Consider the following 17,127-nt stretch of genomic DNA (forward strand, 5'->3'; position numbering starts at 1 on the left):
CAGCTCATTCTCGAGAAGTTGCAATTTTGTATCGTTCCTCTTCGAAAAGAGTGTAACAAAAGTGTCCCATGCTTCCTTTGGCGTTTTAGCATCCCGAATGTGCTCCAACATTTCTTCTTCTATTGTGGTCTTTAAGGCAAACATTGATTTGCCTGCTTTAATTTTCCACTTCCGCAAGACGCCGTTAGCATCTTCCGCTGCCGGTTGTGTAAATTCACTACCACCGACAACCTCCCACAAGTCTTGACCTTGAAGGTAAGACTCTATACACGTTGCCCACGTGTTATAGTTTTGGTTGTTGAGCTTCTTGATTCCTCCAACAACTTGAAGATCACTCATCGTATCGGCAAGACTTTGACTACACCGAACAAGTTTGAGTGACTACCGTGCAGAGTAATACACTACTCTCGACACAAAGAAGCTCCCTCTCAAGGTTTGTGATAACCCCAGCAATAATATCAAGAAATTTTTTCTGATGTGGAAGATCAGTCAAAACTGCAACCACAGAGCATACTCGGAATTTCAAGAGACTTTACAACCAATGCTCTACCAAGAACGATCCCTGACCGACTTGGCTCTGATACCAATTGTTGAATAAGAAGAGTATCCAAGATAACTCTAATGATCCCAAGAAGAAGAAAATAGAGCACACTCTTAAAGAAAGCTCACAAAACAAACTAATTAGCAAAGCTTTTCTTATTTAGCTCTAGGCTTTGTTTTTCCTTGGATGATATATAATGCTTGGGGACTTGGGTATTTATAGCAAACCAAATGAAAGCTACACCACACACTTAATTAAACTAAGATTATTTACAACCACACAAAACTCATTAATTGCACCTAATTTTTTCCACTCAACCATACCTAACATTGCAATTGTAAGCAATTACATCATCAAACTAGATATGAACTTGGACTTTAGATTGGGTTGTGGATTACTTATGGTTTTGGGCTTGACATTGATTCTCAACATCCTATTCCTATTCCTGCTTCCAATTCTGTCAAATCAGACAACGGAGATAATTCCAGGTGAGAAACGCGCAATCAATCATCTCTCCCTATCTCACACCAATTAATCCAGATTAGTGATAATCTATCAGTTAGCGTTAGGGTTTCATCTCGTTTTTTTTTTCTTTTTTTTTTTTTTTATCTTTCTGAAATTTGGGATTTATCTACCTGAACAGGTATGTAAGCGGTTTCAATTTTTTTTATTTTATTAAAATCTCTTTCAGTCAGTCTGTTATGTTGATCATGATGGTTTGATTAGAACACAAATTCTGACCTGCTTTGATTAGGCTTTGATGTTTGAAGGGATCGGACGATTACGTTAGGGCTCGGCAACGACTTCCATACATTTCGAATTCTTCGGCCTTGCATCATCTTTGAGGTTGAAAGGAAGGACTTTCTGGTGAGTTGATCGGTTCGGGTTATCAGCTGAAAATATATGGAATCTGAAATTCCAATTTTTAGCATGATATTGAAGCATCTGAATTGTGGATTCTTTCGGTTTTCTCGTTTGTAATTCTTTGAATTAACGGTGATTACTGATTTTGCATAGGTATTTTCTGCCCAGCAGATTAAAGTTAGGTTCCAGGTATCCAGTATAGTTAATTGTTAATTCGACTTAGAAATGCGGGGATATGGTAGAGATGTAAGTAAAATTTTAATGTGTGTCTATATGCGATTACTGTTGACATGTCGATTATTATTATTCATAAGCTCTTTTTTTTCCCTTTCCTTCTTATTGAAACACATTAGTATTTCTGTTTATCTGGTGGTTGCTTTCGTATAGGAATTCCATCATTCAGTCAAAGAATATGATGATTATGAGGACAAGGTGAGATACGGGGAAGCGGAGTAAGTAAAAGAAGATACGAAGCGCACCAAGGTAACAGTGGCACGTCATGAGTTTCGACAGTGTTTGAAAGAACAACAAAGAAAGAAGTGTGAGACGGATGGTGGTTCTTCTCGAGACAAGTCTTATGAAAAGAAGAAGCTACCCTATGATAAGTAAGTGGCTACTGTAACTGCCTTCTTTCATGTGATCAAAAACTCAAGACTTCTTTATAGTATGACGACGGTGGTATTGGTCTTTGCTACCATTTATTTCATCCCTCCTTTTCTTTTAGACGGTTTGAACTGTTTTAAATCTATTGTGGTCATTGCGAGGACATTTTGAGTCTTATGTATAACTATATAATTTTTTTGTCAAACGATATTTTTTTTTGTTAGATTAGATAGATTAATCATCGACGGAGTTTGAACTCACGCCGTCATGCAAGGGCTCAACACCTTTCCACCATTATATTGATGAACAATATTTGATCATGTTATTTGGATTATAGTAAAGCAACGAATTCAACCAAATAGTTGCTTTGTGAGTTGTGTATAGATTTTCTTAGTGGTATTCTACTTTTATTTGAAACTGCATCGAGTACAGGTTTTTTTCTTTTTTGACATGTTATTTTTTTCCACGGGGTATCTTTTTTTTGCAAGGTATAATTCTAAAAGGTGTTTTAAATTTTTTTCTCATTATCTCGCAGTTACCGATCTTTTTTTGGCTCATCTCAACCAGTTTCTCAGAGAGTAATACAAGTGACCCAGTAACTGTCATCTAGGGTTAATCCCCTTCAACTTGTACGTATTATGTTTATCTTTCTGCTTGTCCTGCAATACTTTCTCATATCTTATCTTTTCTCCACCTGTTATGTCGGCTTTTCTTCTTGATTTTGACTTTCCATTGTGGTGTCCTGAATCCGTAACAGTTAGGGAATGTACTTTTGGCCGTACATACTTCTACACTTAGTCGTATGATGTCTATTAGGAAATTTGAGAACTTTGTTCTGAGGAATTGATTTAAGATCTATTTATTTGATGTTACTATTAGAATATTAAATAATGTTTAGTGATTTTTTATTTTCTATTTTGACATCTGTAAATCACTTTGCAACCCTCCTTTTTAATAACAGACGAATCCATGAGCTCTGAGCTTCTAAACTATAGGAGATCTCCCTTGTTATGATGTTGTCAACCTAAAGTAAAAACTCATTGTTACTTTCTAAGCATTTGCTAGGAAACCTCTCCTTTTTGTGTACTTAATATTTAACATTTATGCTCGCACTTCCACTGTATATTTTGTGAATTTTGAAGCATTCGTGTGCTTTAATTGATATTTAGATTTTAATGTATTTTGATTGGTCCAACTCACCTCTGCAGGATAAGAAAAGCTCCGGATCGATCTCTTCTAGATCAAAATCTGTATCACATGGCCAGAAACCCAATGTCATGAATGAGGTTATGGAGCAAATCGTCCTTATAAGTGTCCTTTAAAATCCGAATTTGTCTTCTAGTTTTCTTATTATCCATTAATGGAATTTCTGGTACGTACAGCAAAAAACTAAGGCCCAAAGGATTAGGGATATGAGAGATTAATACAAATTTTCTCTAAGGATGCGGAGCGTCCAGCTCCTGCCAAGGATTGTCGCCTTCAAAATGTCTCTCTTCCAAATTCTGATGTGTTGATATACTGCATCTGATCTGGCTGTTGGGTATTTTTCTATGCCAGTAACTTTCTTTTGTTCATTGAAGATGTTATAGAGGGTTTTTTATGATGTTGAAGGGGTGAAATCAAATCACATGGCGATGAAAAGCAAACAGCCTTTGGAAAGTAATGGAAGGAAACCATCGGCTATGAAAGAACAGATGCATTCTGAAGTTGGGTCCAATAAGTATATCTTACGGTGTTGGTCACAATTTCCTTCGACTGACACCTACTTTGTAAATATTTTCCCCAGTGTATATAAGAACCATGTGAGCTCATATTTTAGGTTTTAGATCGCGAGCGTAAAACTCGTAGAATTTAAAATATAAATCCAATGTCAGTCGATCGAGAATAACAATGTTAGACCTGTCGACTGTCACATATTTTTAACTCAAAATTTTGGCAAATAATCAAAATTAATAACAAAACAGATGATAAAATATCAACCTACTTTATCTACTCTTCCTCGATAGAATTTGAATATCCTCATGGCGCAATCATTTAAAACAGTCAACAGGATCATGCATTGTATTTTATTAATCACTTCACATGAAGGAGAAGCAATAGAAAAACTTTTCGAATTTAACTGGTTCCTCAATACTACATTGGTGGTTTAAACTTTATGTTTATGACCAAAATTGTTCATATTATAAATCACTTTGTAATGATCATTTATGCAAAAAAATTAGTAAAATATGAGATCGTTTGGTTATTGAACCGTATAAAAACAGATGGACAGGCCCAGTAAAAAGAATTACAAGCCATTTGCTATAGTTAATGACTAAAATACCTTATTTTTAGTTGATTTTTTGCAAAGATGATCATTACAAAGTGATTTATAATATAAACGGCTTCAATCATTAACATAAAATTCCATGAATCAACCACAAAGTAAATTATAAACAATATATTCCAACTCCTTTTTTTTTTTTTTTTTTTTTTTTTATCAATATGTTTAGCATTAATAAAAAAAAAGCAGATTATAAACTTGAATTGCAAGTAAACAATGCTTCTTTTCATGTGCATTGCTTTCTTTTATTTCTTGTTTCCTTTATTCTCTCCATTTTTTCCATTAGCTCCACCTTTAAGCTTTTTCTCCATTAAAATTTTTATATATCCTCTTTTTGTCTTTCTTGGTCCTCACTTTTGTCTTTGTTATTTGATGAATGAGTTTCGCCACCAAGAAAAGTGCAGAACGGCCTTGCAAGTGAAAGCACCATTACCGGCTTTAGTGCATCAACTTTGTAAACCAATCTCATGAAACATTATACAAATGAAATGGAAGTTTCTTAGTGAAACGGTAGGGACTGATGACGATGACCAAAATAAGGTTTACGTGCATAAACTATTATGGGTTTGGGACCGACTTAACAAATTTATAAACAACTAGCTTTTGGTCTAGTGAAAGAAGGCCCAAAGTTAGGAACTCTCCCTCCCCCACACTATTAAAAGAGTTTTCCTTCATGCTGTTATGCATCAGAAAATGAAATCTCAAGAAATATAAGTTGCATGAGCAACCACTAAGCTATTATTTGGTGCATCAGTTACATGTTGTTTCAATTTTTCTCACTCTGTTGTATGCTTTTGCTACTCAACATTTTTCTGTTTTCCGGTCAAAGGAGAATGAACTTTCATTACGAAGCCCAATACAGATAACAACCATAAAGCCCAATGCAAACAGAATATACAATACATGGAGATTCTTGTATTTGTTGTATATATTGATCGAATTTAAACAAAATTACAACAATACAGTACTGAAGCTATCAGAAAATCTTTCGGAAATCAAATCGTATCAGGTAAGTAAAGGGAGTTGACTCTTTTATATACAACTGAGTGGTATGTCTATGGAGGCATCAGTTGGTGAAGGAATACGGAACAATAGCGCCAAACATTTTGTTCTTGAATGCCACCACAGCAATCAATCTCCCTCAGAACTTTATTGCTTACCGGGCAGAAGCTCATTTGGATATTGAAGCAAAGCTAACTTATTTTCCTTCATTAGAAACAAGAGAGTCCAGAGGAGTTAGAGGTTGACATTTGGGAAGGTCTAACAACGCACGTTTGCAATAAAAGTCAGTCTGTTTAAGCTCTTGCATTGGCCTTTTGTTAAACTTAAAGAGTATTCAACTCAAAACCAATTGCTAATGGGCAGAAAGTTAATGGTAAGGGGTGTGATATCCACACACCTCATTTTACTTCTTACACATCCTTTTAATTTTCGGCCGTCGGATCAGATGAATTGAAGAAGATCAACGAACATAAATTATTAAGGGGTGTGTGAGAAGTAAAATGGGGTGTGTCGATAGCACACCCCTAATGGTAATACAAAGCCTAGAATGTCCCGTGTATGACCTGCTATTCCCAACATCTTCTTTTGTATTGTGGCCAAATTCTGCCAAACATGTATTCATATCGGATGACAGAGAGTTTAGAGGTGAAATGGGCCAAAATTCAATGAAATGTAAGTTAAAGTTACAGCATTCAACTCAGAATTCAGAAACAATTGCAATAGTGTAATGGGTAGAAAGGCTTTGAGTTTAAAATATTGCGATGCAGAGCTTAGAATGCCAAACATGCATTCATTAGCAAGTCATAGCCAACAAGCTAAACTAGTATCATTGTATCAATCCATTCCCAAGCACATTTAAATGACATTAATTATAAAAGAGGAACTGTATAGCAGTCGTACAAATACTGTAAGTCACAAAAGAAACCTAATGAGAACAAGCAAATTAGATAGTTGCTGACCTGAGATGGAACATTTGGATCATGCTCAACATCACGTCGAACATTCAACGACTGGAAATAGTAATATAACATCAAGCAGCTTTGAAGTCTTCATCATAATATTTTGAGATCTCCGATTTTATTGTGAAATAGAAAGTGTATCCGTTATCTACATACAAAATTGAAAAAGGAAAAATAACTATATCAGGGCAAAGCACGGGTACGACATAATGCTGATATTAGTATTACAGTAAAGGTTTGGTTTGGATGTAATAACTCCTGATCATTTCTTGTCAGTTTTGAAAGAAAATCTACACTCTATTCAAAGTACCTGACTGCAGAACCAGCATCTCCTGTAGCTCGACTGCAAAAAAAAAAAAAAAAAAAAAAAGAAGGAAAAAAAAGATGAGTTAGAGATCCACTCAAGGAAACAAATCAGGGATCATTTTCGAACTCGCCATGAATGTAGTAACAGTCTAGTGTCTACTTATGCAGAAAATACACTAAGCAGTTTTATCTACGTTAATGATGTCCTTAAAACTCAGATCAAGTGAATCAAAACCCCGTCTCAGACTTCTTATGAACAATTTAGTGATCCTCAAATAGGCAAATCTTAATTGTCAGTCTGATGATTGCTTAGAGTGCATACAGACTTGACCATCCACAATGTCATCAGTCCATAGCTTCACTCCTGTGACAACCATATATGCATGATATTCCAACAATAATTTCATATTTTCCCAACTGATGGGAGAATAAAAAAGCAGTTATTGTAGTTTATGCATACGTGTGCAAACTTTTACATTAGGTTTGTTTCATTTATAACAAATGGGTGTCATTTTACGAAGTGGATCGTACAAAATAGTGTTAAATGTGTCAAAAGTGTGTATCCTCGAATCCTTATATATATCACTAGGTGTCTTGTTCAATTTATTAAGTCATATTTGCGGATATGACTATAAACTAGTGTGGGAAAACCTCATTTCATCAACATGACACAAAAAGATTTAGTTCTTTTTTCATTCAAACTTCCGACACTTTTTATTTTTATTTATCAAAACTACTTTCAATAATCTAAAACGTAGTTTTTTTTTTTCATCCACATATTCCTTTTGAATACGATCTTTAAAGGTTTAAAAAATGCTTCCTTCCCCTACTCATCGAATATGTTGGCAATCGCAAGTAATTTTCATGGCAAGAAACTCTTAACAACTATGGATTGAAGAAGAATTGAGCTATGCTGATGAAGAAAGGATACAGAAAATGCAGAAGGAAGTCGAAGAATAACATGAAAGCAAGAGAGAGAAACTGATTATTCTTGTGTTTATTGCTTTGTAACGGTAATGAGCTATTACACATAGGTTGCTATATATAGCATTTCTTACAATTGATGACTCAACACTCTCTCTCATTCCAGCTCACTTAACGAACTAATTCTTAACAACTCAACTAACTTGTAACAAACTATAGCTGACATGGCATGAAGGTACATACTAAGCTATCATACATCTTCAATCACTATCCTCCCTCAATCTCAACTGGGATAGCTTAGTCTGAGATTATAGCAATGTATGAGAAAGGCTGGACCATGTAATCCTTTTGTCAAGATATCTGTAGTTTGGTGCTCAGTTGGTATATAGTGAACTTGTAGATCTTTTCTTTGAACCTTTTTCCCTTACAAAATGGAAGTCCGTATGTAGATGTTTAATTCATGTATGAAACATAGGTTTAGAACATAATGCTAATGCAGACAAATTATCACAATGCAATAATAGTGGTTCTGAAATAAATTAGATTTCAAAGTGCACTATAACATCTATTAATCTAAACAGAACTGTCTCAGCATAGCAAATAATTTAATCTCAGAAATGACCTTTGTTTTATTACTTTACAAAGCTAATTTCTTCCAAAAGCAAAGAGTGGTTTTCGAAATTAAAATACCACAACATGATGAACACATTAAACAAACAATTTCTCGAATTATACTCAACATCATTTCTCGAATTGCTACCATCAGTCATCTAAATTAATATTGTGGAAATCAATAACTGACAATCATTTATGTGTGCATATGTCATGATCCAAAAAATTGTTGTCCTTCTTATGAAGGAGGGGCACCGAGGGATCGTCAATTGTTGTCTCCTACCTTACAATAATGCTAAGATGCTATCATGAATCAAATGATTGATTGATGTAGAACGATTAGCAATGAAATGGTACTAAAATTACTAAAGCTATAAAATTTATGAATTAGGGTTTTCTCCCCCCTTATTATCATCTCATTCCCTCTCCTTCTCTCATACTTTCCTTTTTGTCTTTTTCTTTATATAAAAAATTCAAATTAAGACGTTGACATAGTTTAATCGTAACCATTTAAATAGGAGGAAAGAGAAAGAAGGAGAGATTAGAAGGAGAAATAATCATACTCCAAAATTTATCCAACCAGTCAAAACCTGTTTCTAATTTCACATATTTCCCCTTTTCATTTTTCTATTCATACCAACATCATTATAAAAGTTGTCTAAAAATCCATATATTTGGAAGCAAACAGTTAGGTAGCGTAAACATATCCTCATTGCAAATTTCAAAGGTCATCATCTTCAATAAATTTTATTTAAATTCATATATATGTTGACAATGTCCAAACTATCACATAAAAACCCTTAACCTATCTCCCATTCAAAATCTTCAACCCCGCCCGAAACCTTTTTTTAAGAACATTCTTGTGAAATTAATGGGCCGTTTGGTATTCAACTTAAATCCAGATTTTAAGCTCAAAATTAGTTTTTGAGTGTCATGTTAATTCTTCTTTTGTAGAATTGTTTTCAAAAACACAACTCAAAACTAACTCAAGAAAAAGCCTTACTTCCTTGAAACAGAAAAAATGAGAATTTACGATTTTTAGATGACAACCATCCATCTGCTCTCTCTCTCTCTCTCTCTCTCTCTCTCTCTCTTGCATTTCTTTCCCCATATCCTCTCTCTCATTGATAACTCAAACAACTTTGAGAGGACGATCTTCGTCGCAATTAATTATTTTTACAACATGGAAATCCAGTTTGCCATTGATATATACTGCATCGAATATAAGTGAGGTAGTATTTGCGTATATTTTGTCTTTTAAACATATGATAATCTTAGTCTCACGACTTTAGCTAATACCAATTATGAAAGAATTAATCAGCCTTCGCATATTATTTGTGTAGAAGAGTTATGTTGCGTATTTTTATAGCAAAGTAGATTAGCATTCACAAGGCAAGTGATTTTAGTTGAAATGCAGATTCAATTAACTTCCTTTTGCAAAGAAACTTTGAAATGCGAATGAATCTATTGACACGAAAACATATATGGTGTTTCAGTATGAACTTAACCAAGTAATTAGACCAAAAAAGAAGAAGTGCAGAGGCATGGAACTTACATCCCGGACAATGCAAGTATTCCAGTAATTAAAAGGCCTCCAAACTTCTCCCTACCTCTATCTCTCTCAAGAATACATTCATAATTGAGGCGCAATTGATCAATCAGGTGCTGGTGTTGCTACTAAGATTTCATTATCAAGAATACATTCATAATTGAGTCAAATTCGACATCTACACCAAATTTATTTTTGAGGGAACGTGCATAAGTGCCTCCTAGACTTTTTCTGGTTGCGCATCAACCGCCTGAACTTTTAATTTGTATTATTTACCACTTGAACTTTGTATTATTTTTCAAAGTACAATATGTTAACGTGGATGCCACATGGAAAATAAATATTATTAATTAAAGGAAAAATTAGTGTCATGTCCCTAGTTATTAATGTTCATTGACTGAAACCTTATTAGCTTTCAGATTTTGATCCAAGTCTCTAAAATTAATGTAATAATGAATTTACATGTCAGTTACATAATTTTTTAAAATAAAAATTAATAATTGATTTAGGATTTTAATACTCACATCTTTATTAAACTCCTAACTAATTTTCAATTCAAAACATTTCCAAAATAAATAAATAAATTAGAGTAAGTTTGTACCCATTAGCTTTTTATAAAATGTTATCAGTTTTTTAATCTTATATCACTAGTAGAAAAAACAGCTTACGCGACGATATTTTGCGCGACAAAAAATATTTTGTCGCACAAGACGTACTTTCACAACGGAAACAAAATTTCGTCGTGAAAAATAGACAGGATAGGAAAAAAAATTGTGCAACGAATACTTCTTGTCATTGCGTACTTGTGCGACGAAAAGGGGGCATTTGCGCAACCAATGATTCATCGCGCAAAGTTCCTGTCAGTTTTGACCATTTACTGCAGGTGAATCAGAGGAATCAATACCGCATTTAATACATATGTTTGCACAACAAAGCCTTTGTCAGGCAAAGGTCCTAACCTTCCTATAAATATGTGTTTCTATTGTCCTTATTCTTCACAATTTTGTTCTCCTTATTCTTCACAATTCTGTTCATGATGGGATGGTGGATAAAAACAAGGATGAAAGTGTACGCGACACTAACCTGCATGATTTGAGGGAACATCTTGAGTTTGCGCATGTGATTGCTATAGCGATGGGGAATAATTGTCCCATTGCTGAGTGCCGTTCTTGGAAAGATGTGCCCTGGAATGTGAAAAAGGTTGCAATGAATGAACTATTAGTAAGTGTATTGTTGATGGATCAATAATTAAGTTTGTGAAATTTTTAGTTATATGTTGGAATTAATTATTTTCATGTGTAACAATGTAAGTATACTCTTGATGATGATACGAACGAACAATTGATGAAGTTGATGGATGATGCATTGGAGGGATGTTACAATCGGTGGCGTTATGAAGTCTTGTGGAATGGACCAGGACCATCAAAATAATAGTGTTAAATTTATGTTTTGTATGACAATATTTAAATTTAAGGTTTTTTTTTTTTTTTTGTAAGTTATGTATTTGGACTTAATTAGGTTTCAATTCATATTGGGTTTTTTTATTGAGACCTAATGTAAGCACCCTATCCTCGGTTCATATGTGTTTTCAATCTTTAATGAATATCGTACTTATGCTCAAAATAATTTTATGGATTAAGGCATTAATTATTTATAGAATAAATATTTAAGGTATTAATTATTTATAGAATCATATTTCAGGTATTAATTATTTATAGAATCATATTTCAGGTATTAATTATTTATAGAATAAATATTTAAAGTATTAATTATTTTTAGAATAAATATTTAAGGTATTAAATATTTTCTAAATATTTGTTTGTAATTATAAAGTTTACGTAAACATAGATATATATGTTTACGTAAACTTTATAATTACAATCATTTCATTTGTCGCTAAATATATTGCAAGACGCTATGTTCATCGCGTAAGATGACTTTGCACAACGAATACAGATGCTTGTCGTGCAAAGTATGGTCAAACTATGTTCAAACCTACCCATTTATTGCGCATTTACGACGCATTTTGCGCAAGAAATGGGTTCGTCACACACCAGACTTGACATTCTTTATCTTTTGTTATAAAATAAAAAAACAATGTCATTTCTCACAAATATCATGTATCCATGTCTTATGTTTGATAACAAATATCAAAAGATGTCGTGCAACTAATGAATCACATGACATGGTGTTATCTTCGAACTGTCTTCCTTAAGCTCCTATGTCAGTCTAATTTGATTTAACTACTTGCCTAGTCACGCTTCTTAGGACAGTAGCTAACTTGACAGTCTTAGATAAATGTGCTAAAGTAGCATTCATTAAACCTCATCTTTCTAACATAAACTTTAGTTGAAAAGGCATGAGGGTTGAATCGTATAGATTCCTTGTGGTTCACACAGTGATTGAAGCAGGGATCAATTCATCACTCTCATTATCAGTCGGTTATAGCACATACAGTATGATTTGTATGCTATGGTGTATCCTCATTTCAATGAGTGTGTCACATGTCCATTAGACATACATCATACAAATCTTAGTCTAGTCGCTACACAAGCGCCTAACCAGAGTCTTCCAGCCTAATCGCCTTCTCAGCACCCACCTGGATACTCATATCCGGCTTTACAAGCTTCAACATGAAACAAATCTCATGCTCGACTTCTGTTAAGTCTCATTTTAGACATTTCTAAGGTGACGTTTACCTTGTGCATATTGGTACGTTCAACATACACGTGTTCGGTCTCGTAGCCCAATGCATTGAGGACACAAATGTCTCATCTTAATCGTTATCTTAGCACCAGGCGAATCGTTCATGTGAAAAATGGATTCTAACTTGGTGACACTCGTAAAGATGTGTAAACAATCAGTTCAAAAATAAATAAATATGAAATGAAAAACTTCAATGCCTTTTTATTCAATAATAATGTCAAATACAAAGAAAAACACATCAAACCCTACATAAACCCATATTCTTTACATGAGTCAGAAACGAGTTTCTAATTATGGGTTTGGTTATGGGATCAGCGAGCATATTGGTGGTCGAGATATGTTTCAACACTACTTCACCCTTGGTAACCTTGTTCCTAAAGAAATGATATCATGTATCGATATGCTTAGATTTGCCATGATACTTAAGATCTTTAGTGTATGCTAAGGCTGAAGTACTATCACAGTAGACAAGTACAGCTTCTTGAGCATAAGTCGTAACTTCCATCTGTTATATAAACCTTTTTAGCCAAATAACTTCTTGAACAACTGATCCAAGGGCAACATATTCTGACTTCATTATGGACAGAGCAATACAAGTTTGTTTCTTGCTACACCAAGAAACAATTCCACCTCCAAGGACAAAAGCATAGCCTAAGGTGGACTTGCGCTTGCCCAATCTGCATCACCATATCCTCTCAACTTCAGATCCCCTTCATGGTAACATAGGGCTAAATCTTTTGTTCCTTGAAGGTATCTCATAATCTTCTTGAAGGCTTACCAGTGAGCTTGTCTAGGATTACTTTGATACCAGCTTACCATGCCCACGGCATGGCAAATGTCCGAACGTTTGCAAAACATCACGTACATCAGACTTCCTACTACAAAGGCATAGGGGAAGTTTGCCATTTGTTCTTTCTCTTTCTTAGTCTTTAGACACTGTTCTAAGGACAATATCGCGCCTCTTTCCAGAGGAGTGTCTATGGGTTTGGAGTTCTCCATCTTAAATCGTTCAAGTACCTTCTTAATGTAAGTCTCTTGAGACAAACTTAGAAATTTCTTTGAGCGATCTCTCGTGATCTTAACTCCAAGAACATAATGTGCTTCACACATATCTGTCATCTCAGAATGGGATGACAACCATGCTTTCGTTGTTTCTATAGAGGTTTGGTCATTTCCCGCTATTAAGATGTCATCAACATACAGAGAAAGTATAAGAATACTTTTCCCAGATTTCTTAAGATACACATAGTGGTCTTCCTCAATCATCTCAAAACCAAATGAAGTGATTGAATTATGGAATCTAATGTTCCACTGTCTAGACACTTGCTTGAGGCCATATATGGAACGTTTTAGGCGGCAAACTCTTGGCCTCTTGTCCTCGAAGCCTAGAAGTTGATCCATGTATATCTCCTCGTCTAGTTCTCCATTGAGAAATGTTGTCTTAACATCCATTTGGTAAAGTTACAAATCTAGTTGAGCAACAATAGCTAAAATGAGGTGAAAATAGGCAAACCTCACCACAGGGGAGAATATCTCTTCATAGTCTACACTTAATTGCTAAGTGTATCATTTCGCCACAAGGCGTGCCTTATATTTGCCAATTGAACCATCCACCTTGCGTTTGATTTTTAAAACCCATTTTTTTCCAATAGTTTTACGCCCAGACGGAAGGTCAACTAACTCCCAAACAATATTTTTGTCCATGGAGCTCATCTCTTCCTCCATTGCAATTATCCACTTTTCTTTGGATTTTGAAGACAATGCTTCTTTATAAGAAGAAGGTTCGTCTTCCACTAAAGATATGAAAATGCAGGTCTCCCCATTAACCTCAAAATGACATGTGGGAATGTGGCATCTCTTGCTTCTTCAAACTGTGTGACCTTGAATTTCAAAGGGTACGTTCCCATCATTGGGCGTATTCTCTTGAGTGTTTATAGATACATTACTCCCACTGGGTTGTGTACTCCCACATCATATTAAGCGACCATCAGATTGGAAATTAATTCCCTTTCTTCGCTTGAAGATGTTACGAGTTCTTCATCTTTCTCCAACTCATGGAGATCAAGGTTTTTGACAGTATCACCAAGTTTTGAGAAGTCATTCTCTATGAATTCCACATCATGTGAATCAATCTCGGTTCTTCTTCCATCTAGATGTTCACCATACATCACATAACCTTTCGGGTTTTCATAATATCTTATAAAGATATGTCTATTTGTTCTAGGACCCAACTTTCCAAACTTATATGATTGATTATGAACAAATCCAGCACAACCCTAAGGACAAAAATTACCCAGATTAGGTTTTACATCATTCCAAAGTTCATATGGGGTTGAAGGAACCATCTTTGAAGGCACACGGTTAATTATATATGTCACAGTCAATAATGCATCAACCCAGAAAGATATGGGGAGATTTGCCTACACCATCATAGACCTGACCGTGTCTAATAAAGTTCTGTTTCTCTTTTCAACAACACCATTTTGTTATGGCATGTAATGAACATAAAGTTGTGTGTGTATCCCCTTACTTTCACAAAAAAACTTTGAATTAGTCAAACCAATACTCGCATCCACAATTAGTGCGAAGAGCTTTTATAGTCTTCCCTTTTTTATTCTCAACCTCAGCTACGAAGTATTTGAAACAATCTAAAGCTTCATAGCGATGAGCGATCAAGTACACATAACCATATCACGTGTAATCGTCAATCAAAGTCAGAAAATAAAAGGCGTCATTATGGGCCTTCACATTCATTGGTCCACAGATGTCAGAGTGAATTAACTCTAACGGTTGAGTAGCTCGAACAGCCTTTCCAAAAGGTTTTCTAACTGCTTTGCCAGCTAAACAAGGCTCACATATAGGCAGATTAACATTAGTGAGTGACCCCAACATGCCTTTTCTAACAACCTTGTCATTCTATCTTGCCCTATATGCCCTAGTCTAGCATGCCATGTTTCATAGTTAACATGTTTAATAATAGTTACTAAAGAAGTAGAAGAACAAGAATCAATCAAATCCAACAAATAAAATCATTCTTTATTGAACCATATCCAATTTCAACTTGATCCAAATAGATCACAAGTCTACACGGGCTTAAGTAAAAACAATATCCTTCATATAAAAGTGCAGTAATTGAAAATAAATTAAATTGCATTCTAGAGGCGTGCAAGACACCATGCAGAAGCAGTTGACACCCAGTGATTAGTTGAAGTCGATACGAACCAACTCACAAAGCTTTTGTACGACTTCGTTCACCCACGTACACCCATTGTGACTTTGCTGGAAAGCGTTGATAATTTTCAAACCCCATTTTATCTTGCGTCATATGTTTGTTTGCTCTTATGTCTACAATCCAATTGTCAGACGCGTGAGCAACATGTATATGCGAACATACAGAAGCAATGACAGATTTAGGGTTAAGGATTACCTTTCTATTTGGCCTAATGCAATTACGAAAGAAGTGTCCCTTTTTTTTACAGTTAAAGCATGTTGACTTGGATTCATCTTTCTTGTTACGTTTACCTCTGTGGGCCTTGATCTAATTAGAATTAGGAGCAAGCTTTGCATCCTTTTTCTCAGACTTGGTTTTACCTTTTCCTTTGAATTGGTTATCCTTTTTGGACTCACCTTGAGTTAAAAGGGCAGTACTCTAGGTCGCCACTCGGTGCTTACCTTCCAGTTCAACATAACGCGAGATGTCTTGAAAGTTTTTAATTTGATCATTGTGCATCATGATTTGTTTAAGGGCATCGCACAAGTATGGAAGGGACCTAATTTTTAGCTTGGAATTGTTGTTCATCGGTGATGATACTCCCAGCAGCTTTCAAATCTCATATCATGTTAGACATCTTCCTAAGATGTTTAAATACAAAGTGCTTAGGATCCATCATGTAAACCTCAAACTTCAACACTAGACTTCTCAGCCTAGTAGTTGAGGTTCCACCAAAAGCAAATTTTAGCTGGTACCACATCTCCTTGGTGGTCAAATACCCTTCATACTCACCAATAAGATCATCATACATGCTGCTTAACATAGTAAATCACGCACTTCGATCTTTCTTGAACCAAGATTCATAAGACATTACTCTAGTCGTATGTTGAGCTGCAATGGTTCCATCTCTCTTAAGATCATGCTCATCCACCGAAGCCTCCAAATGCTCCAAGAGCTCTTGTTCATTAAGAAGATATTGGATCTTCCTATGCCAAATATCATAGTTGGTTCCAACCAGCTTTTCTCCTTTGGTCAAATCAGCAACAACATTTTTGGCAGCCATTTCTTTGTACAAGGGTGAAATAATTTTGACATTATTAATTACACATCTTACATTTATTTATTTCAAAAACTCATTAGAAAATATTTCACCTTTTCTCCTATGTTGAAATTGAAAAATCTGCTAAGTCACTCGTAATTACCATTCAATTCTAAGAGTCAAGATCATATTTTCTAATTATTTTGCAAAATAAATCTTATTTAAACATTATTATGTTTTAAGCTTATCCATTTTTCATGCAACATCCAATTGAGTGCACAATGATTAGGGTTTTTAGACAATGGCTCGACATGTGGGCCTTCGTAAGTGCGGCCAAGTCAAATCCGGGAGGGGTGGCAGCGCGAAGCTTTTAAAAACCGAACCTCTTTGACACCCAAAGTGTCTCCTTAATGATTTTCCCAGACACCACATCGAATAAAAGGTGACCATTAGTGAACCCCAGTCTAATTTCATTATTTTTTATTAAT

At 34.9% G+C, this 17,127-nt stretch overlaps 1 pseudogene; it reads left to right on the plus strand.

The window, feature by feature from the left end:
• The first annotated feature begins 1,630 nt into the window (after positions 1-1,630).
• LOC137748025 (uncharacterized) overlaps positions 1,631-17,127 on the plus strand; it is a 34,818-nt pseudogene continuing 19,321 nt past the window's right edge.

This window comes from Pyrus communis, chromosome 10 (assembly GCF_963583255.1).
Source record: "Pyrus communis chromosome 10, drPyrComm1.1, whole genome shotgun sequence".
Lineage (NCBI taxonomy): Eukaryota > Viridiplantae > Streptophyta > Magnoliopsida > Rosales > Rosaceae > Pyrus > Pyrus communis.